This window comes from Orycteropus afer, unplaced genomic scaffold (genome assembly GCF_000298275.1).
Source record: "Orycteropus afer afer isolate SDZICR_OR568_19922 unplaced genomic scaffold, OryAfe1.0 scaffold00121, whole genome shotgun sequence".
NCBI classification, from domain to species: Eukaryota; Metazoa; Chordata; class Mammalia; order Tubulidentata; family Orycteropodidae; genus Orycteropus; species Orycteropus afer.
This window is the reverse complement of record NW_006921708.1, coordinates 1,038,030-1,048,687: the sequence shown is the minus strand read 5'-3', so window position 1 is coordinate 1,048,687 and position 10,658 is coordinate 1,038,030.

Sequence of the window (10,658 nt, the reverse complement as noted above, 5' to 3'; positions counted from 1 at the left end):
TAGAAGACATGGACAAATTTCTAGAAACATAAGACCTACCTAAAGTAACCCAGTCTGAGATAGAGTACTTGAGAACAGAACCATAACAAAAAAAAAAAATTGAGCAGTCATTAAAAAAACTCCCCACAAAAAAACATCCTAGCCCAGACAGCTTCACTGGAGAATTCCAGCAAATGTTCAGGGAAAAGCTGATACCTGTACTATGCAAACTATTCCAGAGCACAGAAAATAATGGAATGCTCCCAAATTCATTCTATGAAGCAAGCATAACACTGATACCAAAACCAGCTAAAGACACCACTAAAAAAGGAAAACTACAGACCAATATCCCCATGAATATAGATGCAGAAATCTTCAACAAAATCCTAGCTGACAGAATCCAGCTATCATATCATATCTTATCATATCAAAAAAGCAATGTATCATGACCAAGTGGGATTCAAACAGGTATGCAAAAATGGTTCAACATCAGAAAACAATCAATGTAATTCATCACATAAACAAAAGAAAAGAATTATATGGTCATATAAAATGATGCAGAAAAGGCATTTGATAAAATCCAACACCAATTCTTGTTCAAAACTCTCAGCAAAATAGGGATAAAAGAAAAAATGCACAACATAATAAAGGGCATATATGCAAAACCAACACCAACGTTATTGTCAATGGAGAAAGACTCAAAGCATTACCTTCGAAAACAGGAACCAGACAAGGGTGCCTTCTAACACCCCTTCTATTTAACATTGTATTGGAAGTCCTAGCCAGGCAATAAGGCAAGAAAGAGAAATAAAAATGACTCCAAATTGGCAAAGAAGAAGTAAAGCTACCTCTCTTTACAGGTGACATGACCCTATACATAGAAAACCCAAGAGTCTCAGCAAAAAAAATTACTGGAACTAATAGATATGTTCAGCAAAGTGGCAGGAGACAAGGTCAACATACAAAAATCAGTTCCTCTACATCAACAAAGATACCTCTGAAAAGGAAATAAGAAAAACAATACATTTACAATAGCTGCCAAAAAGATAAAATACTTAGGAATAAATCTTACCAGAGACACAAAGACCTATACAAAGAAAATTATAAAACACTACTAAAAAAGATCTACATAAATGGAAAACCATACCATGTTCATGGATAGGAAGACTGAATATTGTAAAAATGTCAATACTAGCCAAAGCACTCTATACATTCAATGCAATCCCAATCCAGATTCTTTCAACATTCTTTAAGGACAGGGAAAAAACAATCACTAACTTCATATGGAAAGGAAAGAGACCTCAGATAAGCAAAGCACTACTGAAGAAGAAAAACAAAGTGGAAGGTCACATGCCCAGATTTCAAAACCTACTATACAGCCACAGTAGTTAAAAACAGTCTGGTATTGGTACAATGATAGACAAATAGACCAATGGAACAGAACTGAAAACCCAGAAATAGACCCATTCATCTATGGACAGCTGATCTTTGACAAAGGACCAAAACCCATCAAATGGAGGAGAGATAGCCTCTTTAACAATGGTGCTAGGAAAATTGGATATCCACCTGCAGAAATATGAAACAAGCATACCTCACCCCATATACAAAAATGAACTCAAGTTGGATCAAAGACAAATTTTAAACCAAAAACTATAAAGTTTATCAAGACATAACAGGGCAAATCTCAGGCCCTAATTTATGGCATAAATAGACTATCAAGCATAATCCAAAACACACAGCCAGTGGAAGAGAAACTAGATGATTGGGACCTTTTAAAAATTAAATTCTTATGTGCATCAAAAGACTTCTCCAAAAGGGTAAAAAGAGCACCTACAGATTGAAAAAAAAATATTTGTCTATGACATATATGCCAAAATGTATAGAAAACTTCAACACCTCAACACCAAAAAGACAAACAATTCAGTTCAAAAATGGCAAGGGACACGAACGGGAACTTCACAAAAGATGATATATTGGCGGCCAATAAACACATGAGGAATGCTCATGACCACTAGCTATTATAAAGATTCAAATAAAAAACAACAATGAGATATCATCTCACCCCAGCAATAATAGCAAAGTTCAACAAGACAGAAAATAACAAATGCTGGTGAGGGTGCAGAGAGATTGGAACTCTCATACACTGCTAAACCCACTGACATTGAGTTGATTCTGACTCATAGTGACCCCCACTGGGTTTCTGAGGTGGTAAATCTTTACTGTAAAATGGTACAGCTACAGTGGAAAATGGTATGGCATTTCCTTAAAAAACTGATCCAACAATTCCATTACTAGGAATATACCCTAAAGAGATGAGAGACAAGACATGAATAGATATATGTATGCACACCCATGTTCACTGCAGCATAATTCACTATAACAAAGAGATGGAAACAACCTAATGCCCATCAACAGATGAATGTATAACCAAACTAAAGTACATTCACACAATGGAATATTACACATTAAAGAATAATGAAGAATACATGACTCATCTCACAACGTGGATGAATTTGGAGGACATTATGCTGAGTGTAATAAGCCAATGACAGAAGGACAAATATTGCATGAGTCCATTATTGTAAAAAGTCAAGGAACGTTTTACTGAAAAAGGAAATTTACTTTGTTGACTACCAGGGATGGGAGGGAAGAGAAGGGGAAATTTCAGACTAGTTGGTATCACATGTTGATTTGGGTAACAGGAAGTATGGTATGGGAAGAGTCTGTGACTAGCATGGTGACAACAGGGAAAGGGAGGACACAGAAATGTGCACAAAGATATAGACAACAAGGTAAATACTACTACATGCACAATACTACATTACCAGGGACACCAGACACTAGGCAGTGAGTAAATGCATAGACAGGTGAGAAGATCAGGTGGAGTAGGCAAACAGACCTACCCCAAGGATAGAGTTGGCTGAAGAAAATCTTCCATATGTACTTGTGCTATTAAATTACCCACATATATTACAGAAGTAACAGAGGACAAGGTTGTAATAGTTTCCCAGAAACAACCAAACACCTTGAGAGAGAGAATCATTGGGTCTGTAGGCTCAGGACCATACTCTTGGGGGACATCATGATCAACTGGCACAACATAGTACATAAAAACCTTGTTCTACATCCTAGATTGGTGAGTAGTAACTGGGGTCTTAAAAGCTTTCAAGCAGCCATCTAAGATGCAACTATTGGTCTCCTCTCATTTAGGGCAATGAAGAGTGAAGAAAATCAAAGTCATTTGGAAACAATTAGTGGAATGATATGATGGACCACAAGAATCTCAGCCTTCATGACCTCAAGACTAGAAGAACTAGATGGTGCCCAGCTACTAATGAAAACCACTCTGAAAAGCATCAAAATTGGAGATCCTGGTTAGAGGGGGGGGAACAAAATGCAAAAACACAAAAATGGCCAGAATTACTGGTCCAATAGAAATTGGTGGAACCCTTGAGACTGTGGCCCCAGATTATCTTTCAGGTCTAGACATGGACTCTCACTTCCATGGATTGGCTCTCAGCCCAGGAGTAGAAAGACCTACATGCAGAACACCTACCCCAGGGAGATGCACCCACCTACCCTAGGCAGATGCACCCCTTAGATTAATCAACCATGAGACATCTGAGAGGTAGCATTCACATAGAGGGGAAGCTGGATAGACAGAAATACATAGACAAGAAGGGCACAGAGAGGCAATAGTCACAAGGAAGAGAGAGGATGAGAGTTATTTACTGTAATCTGGGCTATGAAATCAAATGTACATGAACTGTTGAATGTAAAACAAATCTGCTTTATAAATTTGCTCCCAAAGCACAATAATAAATAAATAAATAGAATATAAAAATAGAAGAAGAAAGAAAACCATGAATTAGTTAGTGGACTCCATTAGCCTCTGTACTAGGTACATGCTGATGATTTCCCTCACCTGGATGACTACCTTTATTTTTGTCTTTATCTTGTTTGAAGATCAATAAAAGGTTTTCTATATGGGAAAAAAAAAAGAGAGAGAGAGAGCTTTTTTTTTTTTTTTTTATCCACATAGAAATCCCTGACCCAAAATTTATCCACCAGCAGCTGTTTTTCTCTCACCCAAAATGGCTGTTCCAAAGAGCAGACCATAACAAAACCATTAACCTGTGATTAAATGAGAAATTAAAGTTTCTTTAATTAAAATTTCTGGAGGTCTCAAGACTGCAGGTGGTTGGAGGTTTGACTCTTCTGTGAAGATACCTCTTTGATGTTATAGCAGTAGCTGTTAAATACTTCATCACCATGGGAACCTATAGCCTTTCAGCAAAAGCTATTGAAGTCTCTGAATTCACCATTCTCTCTGGCATGAGGAAATGTTTCTCCTATTTGAAAGGTTTTATTAAATCACAAAACAATCAAATATTATGTTATTCTCTTAACACAGGATCATATTTTTAACAGTTCCAAGGGCCAGATGAGTGCTGAGAAAGGAGGAAGCCAGGCTGCCAACATGCTCACCTGGAGGACTCTTCCCCCACCAACACACACACAGAACTGAGCTTCTAATAGGGACTTCCATATTCACTCAGGAGAGGGCTCCCATCCCCTATCAAGACTAGGCTGTTAGTGGAGACAGCCCCACACCCTCACCATCCCCATTTTCACACACACACATGCACGTGCACACACACACACACACACACTTTTTCACCCAGCTAAGAGCTCCTGTTCCTCACTATAAACAAGTAATCTGTGCAAGTGCAGTCACTATGCCCACCCTCCGGTACTGCCCCATCTGCCCTAGCCTGTAGAGAACCCCTCCAGGTTGCTTTCTGACAGCAGAAGCCCTGCCTCACTCTCCTTCCCATTCTGCTTGCCAGAGATTCTCCTGCCCTTCTGCATCTGTGCAGAAATCTGGACCATCTGCCTCAGTGTGGAAGCGTAGAGATACCTCCTCCTCTCTCCAGGGGACTCCTTCGTCCTTCTGAGTCAGGTCACTGCCCTCCAAGCCATCCAATCCAAGTAGAAAACATTGCCCCACCCCTTTCCTCCCGAAAAGGACTGTCTCACCTTTACTCCCCTGTACAGCTGCCCTCTAGCTGTGTGACTGAGTGAGGAAGCCCGGTCCAGCCTCCTCTTCCTACCTAGTGACTCCCTCATCCTTCTGTGCCTTGCATGGAGGGCTCCCCCTCCATACTAAACTGACAGAAACAACTGCTGTTCCACTCTCCATCACCTACCCAAAACTAAGTGAAAGGCTCACCCCCAACCACCAAAGTTATGTGGCTTGACCCAGTGTAAGTGGACAACCTACCCAGCAAATTAGAGGGCACATCACCTATGAACATCAACAAGAACAATTCACACCACCCCTCAAGCCATATAGAGGGTTCCTGACCACACAATACCTCCTGCCTTCCAAGAGGAAGAACTTTACACCCTCAGCCAGGAAATTTTAAGGGCTTAACAGCACAGACTCCATATGTTCACTCAACTTTTCATATCCTCCAGTGAAGGGAAACCACAACTAACCACTGGGAAGCCCCAAAGACTTACTTCAATAATATAAAACAGCAATAATTAAAATAATAGAAACAAAGGGAAACAACCCAAGGAGATGGGAAATAAACTAAAATTCTAATCAAAACAAAATCAAACAAGTAAACAATAAAAGTCATACATTTCTCAAAGACAGGGAGTTCCGGTAAGATAGCAGAATAGTCATAAAGACTGCACAGACCCTCTTCAACAAAGAAAAGGGGAACCAATTAACACAGACACAGAAGATAATCCTGGACCCCTGAGCTTTGAAGGGAAGGATATAGAAGTGGACTAAACTCAAAGACAACACATCGTTACATAGCAGATGAAAAGACAGGAAAAGATGCCCCAATCTAAAACAAACAAACAAAAAAAAAAGATAAAAGGAGAGTAACCATATCAGAGGCTGAACAAATAATGGAAGTATCTGATAAAATCTTTGGAAAAGTAGTATCATGGTTACTCAAAGAGATAAAGGAAATCACAGAAAGAAAAAAATAGAAATCACACGAACAATATAAGAATAAAATGACAAATTCAAAAAAGAGATGTTGTTGTTGTTGTTATGTGCCATCGAGTCAAACCTGACTCATAGCGACCCCTCCTTGGGTTTCCAAGGCAGTATCACTACAAGGAGGGGTCGCTATGAGTCAGGTCTGAATTGACAGCATATAACAACAACAACAACAATAACATCACTATGGAATTAGATTGCCCAACCTTCCTTCAGAGGAGTGGCTGGTGGGTTTGAACCTCCAGCCTTCTGGTTAGCAGTGCCTTATGCACTATGAAAAATTCAACAACTAGAAATTCTAATCTGGATAATAAAAAGAAAAGTAAACACTTCCATTAAAAAAAAAAAAAAATCTAACTGCGTTGAGTCGTTTCCCACTCATAATGACCCCTCCTTGGGTTTCTGAGGTGGTATCTCTACAGAAGTTGATTGCCCAATCTTCCTTCTGAGGAGTGGCTGGTGGGTTTGAACTGGGTAGGAATATAGACCTATCAACTACAAAGGGGTGCCAATAAGATTAAGTGCTGATTTCTCATCAGAAACCATGCTAGTGAGAAGGCAATGTGATGGCATATACAATGACCTAAAAGAAATTAACTATCAACCAAAAATTATATACATATAGCAAACGTGTCACTCAAAATTAAGGGAATATAAGAACATTCTCAGAGAAGAAGAAATTAAGGGGATTAGTAACCACCAGAACAGCCTGTGAAATGAGGGTTCTGCTTTAATAAATACATAAAATGTAGAAGATAGATATCTCATTCACATGAAGACTGGCAAAAACCAAGGGACAACATTTTCCCAGAGCTAACAGAGGGAGCTCTGGTAGCATAGTGCCTAAGGCACTTGACTGCTAACCAGAAGCCTGGCAGTTCAAACCCACCAGTTACTCCTCGGAAGGAAGATGGGGCAATTTACTTCCATAATGATACTGCCTCGGAAACCCAAGGAGGGGTCGCTATGAGTTGGGGCCGACTCGATGGCACATAACAACAACAGACAGAGAGAGTCCTGCCCTAGAGCAAGCTCCTAAATTTGAATTTCTACCCTCAATGAAACATGAGAAAATACATTTGTTTCTTAAAGTCACTCACTTGTGGTATTTCTGTTACAGCAGCACTAGATACTAAGACAAATGGCTAAGATAAAAAAACAAAAACAAATAACAGAAAATAAAAAAATGTAGGTGAGCATATGGAGAAATTGCAACACTTCTCCCTTGCAGGTGGGAGTCCAAAATGGTACAGTATTATGGAATATGGTATGGCAGTTCCTCATAAAACTAAAAAGGTAACTACCTCATGACCCAGAAATTCCACTTCTACATATATACTGAAAAGACTTTAAAGCAGAGACTCAAACAGAAACTTGTACACTAGTGTTCATTGTAACACTATTCACAATAGCCAAAAGTTGGAATTGTAACACTATTCACAATAGCCAAAAGTTGGAAACAACCTAAGTGCACAACAGATGAAAGGATAAACAAAATGTGGTACATACAATACAATGGACTACTATTCAGTCAGGAGGAGAAATGAAGTCTTGATACATGCTACATTATGGATGGATCTTGAAGACACTATGATGAGTGAAATAAGTTGATCACAAAGGAACAAATACTGTATGACCTCATTTATATAAAAAAAGATAAGATAAAGCAAATTAGACAAAGTTTATTAGTAGTTACCAGGGATGGGATGGGGGAGAAAAGAGTGGATTAATGCTTACTAAGTAACGAGTTTAGGTTTACAGTGATGGAAATATCTCATTGATTAAGGGTAGGGTTGCGCAGCTGATTATTGTAAGTTATACACCTGTAAAAAGTTTAATTGGCAAAAGTTATGTGATAGACATATTTACAACAACAAAAGAATAGTTCCTAGGATTGTTTATGTACAATCAAATACCTCATGGGATTAGGTTCCTTGGTTTGTAGGTTTACGGTCATGATTTCATGGGACATTTCAGTTAATTGGCCAAATAATGTGTTTTGTGCTTCAGCCCTACCTCCTAGTTTCTTGTGTAGTGCCTGGGGTCTGAAAAGCTTGCAAGCAGCCTTCTAAGGCACAACAATTGTTCTCTATTTGTGGTAGCAATCAAAGAAGAAGGAGAGTCAGGAACAGAAGAATAAAAATGGAATGTGCCTAGTAGATTCCTTTGTCATAAGACCAGAAAAATTTGATGGTGCCTGGCTACCATTACTGAACATTTTGATCAAAAATTCTATAAAAGAATCTTGATCAAAAAAGAAGGAAAGCAAAAGAGAATTTCAAATTCTCCTGGAGATTGGAATTTCTAGCTGTTGGATTTTTAGGGAGTCTATCTCTTTCCTGAATCTGTCATTTTGTTCTTATATTGTTTGTGTGAGTTCTATTTTTTTTCTTTCTGTGCTTTCCTTTATCTCTTTGAGTAACCATAATACTACTTTTTAAAGGTTTTATCAGATAGTTCCATTATTTGTTCATACTCCCTGGAGAAATAGGGGCTGGATGAACTGCTGAAACTATTATTCTGAAATAATCTTTAAGATTTAAAACTAAAAATATCCCCTGAAGTCTTCTTAAAACCAAGCAATGTAAAATATGTCTGCTTTAAGCATTATGCTCTTTTAAGAACTATCTATGTGGGATTACTGAAAACATTGGCAAAAAAAAAAAAGGATCCAGGAATTGATAAAATGCCAATTGTGATGTTTCAACAAACAGATATAACACTGGAAGCACTCACTTGTCTATGCCTAAAAATTTAGGTTGGAAGAGATCCTTCGTTGTGTCCATTCCAAAAAAAAGGTGATCCAATAGAATGAAGAATTTATTAAACAATATTAATATGACACATTAAGTAGAATTTTGCTGAAGATAATTAATAGTGGCAGCAGTACATTGACACAGAACTGTCAGAAATTCAAGACAGATTCAGAAGAGGATGTGGAACAAAGGATATCATTGCTGATGTCAGATGGATCTTGGCTGAAAGCAGAGAATGCCAGAAATATGTTTACTTGTGTTTTACTCACTACAGAAAAGCATTTAACTGTGTGGATCACAACAAATTATGGATAACATTGAGAAGAATGGAAATTCTAGAATACTCAATTGTGCTCAAGCAGAACCTGTACACAGACCAAGAGACAGCCATTCAAAACAGAACAAGGTGCTACTGCATGGTTTGAAATCAGGAAAGGTATGTATCAGGATTCTATCCTTTAACCACATTTATTCAATCTGTATGCTGGGCAAATAATCTGAGAAGCTGGGTTATATGAAGAAGAACATGCATCAGGAAAGGAAGAAGCAGAATAAGAACTGAAGGAAGACTCATTAACAACTTCTGATACACAGATGACAGAATCTTGCTTTTTGAAAGCAAAGAGGAGTTGAAGCACTTACTGATGAAGATCAACAACCACAGTCTTTAGTATAGATTACAACTCAATTTAAAACAAAAATCCTCACAACTTACCCAAGAAGCAACATCATAACATGGAAAAGTTAGAAGTTGTCAAGGATTTTATTTTACTTCGATGCACAATCAACACCCATGAAAGGAAAAGTCAAGAAATCAAATGATGTATTGCACTGGGCAAATCTGCAAAAAAAAAAGACTTCTTCCAAGCTTTCAAGAACTGACATCAAGAGATGTCAGTTTGAAGATTAAAGTGTGCCTGACCCAAGCTATGATGCTTTCAATCTCTTCATATACATGTAAACAGTAGACAATTACGAAAAAGACTGAAGAATAATTGATGCATTTGAATTGTGATGCTGGTGAAGAATACTGAATATACATGAACTGAGACAAGAATGAACAAATTTGTGTTGGGAGAACTACATCCAGAATGCTCCTTAGAAGTGAGGATAGCGAGACTTCCTCTCATATGGTTTGGACACATTATTAGAAGGGAATGTTCTCTGGAGAAGGACATCATGCTTGGAAAAGTAGAGGGTCAAACTCAAGAGTAAGGCCCTCAAGAGATAGATTGACGCAGTGGCTACAACATTATAGGCTCAAACACAGCAATGATAGTGAGGATGGCATAGGACCAGGAAGTGTTTTGTTCTGTTGTATATAGGGTCACCATAAGTAGGAACCAACTTCATGGGACCTAACAATAACATGTGGGATCAAATTGATAATAGCAACTTGAAAGACTAGATAGGAACATCAGGGGACAGTGAATTTATGTTACTTAGGAAGTAACAACTCAGAAAAAGATGAGAATGTTTACACAACTCAAAGATTATAACCATTGTCACTGAATTGTGCATGTAGAAACTGTTGAATTGGTATATGTTTTGCTGTGTATATCGTCAATAGCAAAACAAATAAAATTTTGAAAAATGGGGGGGAGGGGGAGAATGACTGCCATACGGTGAGGAAATTACAGTCACTTAAAGATATAATAAACTGTTTTAAATTTAGGATGTCAAATGTATACCTCATGGTTACCACAAAGAAAATTAAGAAATCTACCCACCAGAACTCCTTGGAAGTTTGAATAATCTATTTCCATAGTGATACTGCCTTAAAAACCCAAGGAGGAGTTGCCATGAGTTGGTTTCGACTCCACGGCAGTGAGTTTGGTTTGGTTTTGGTTTACTCCCTTTTTGTTGTTGTTGTTGTTATGTGCCGTCGAGTCATACCT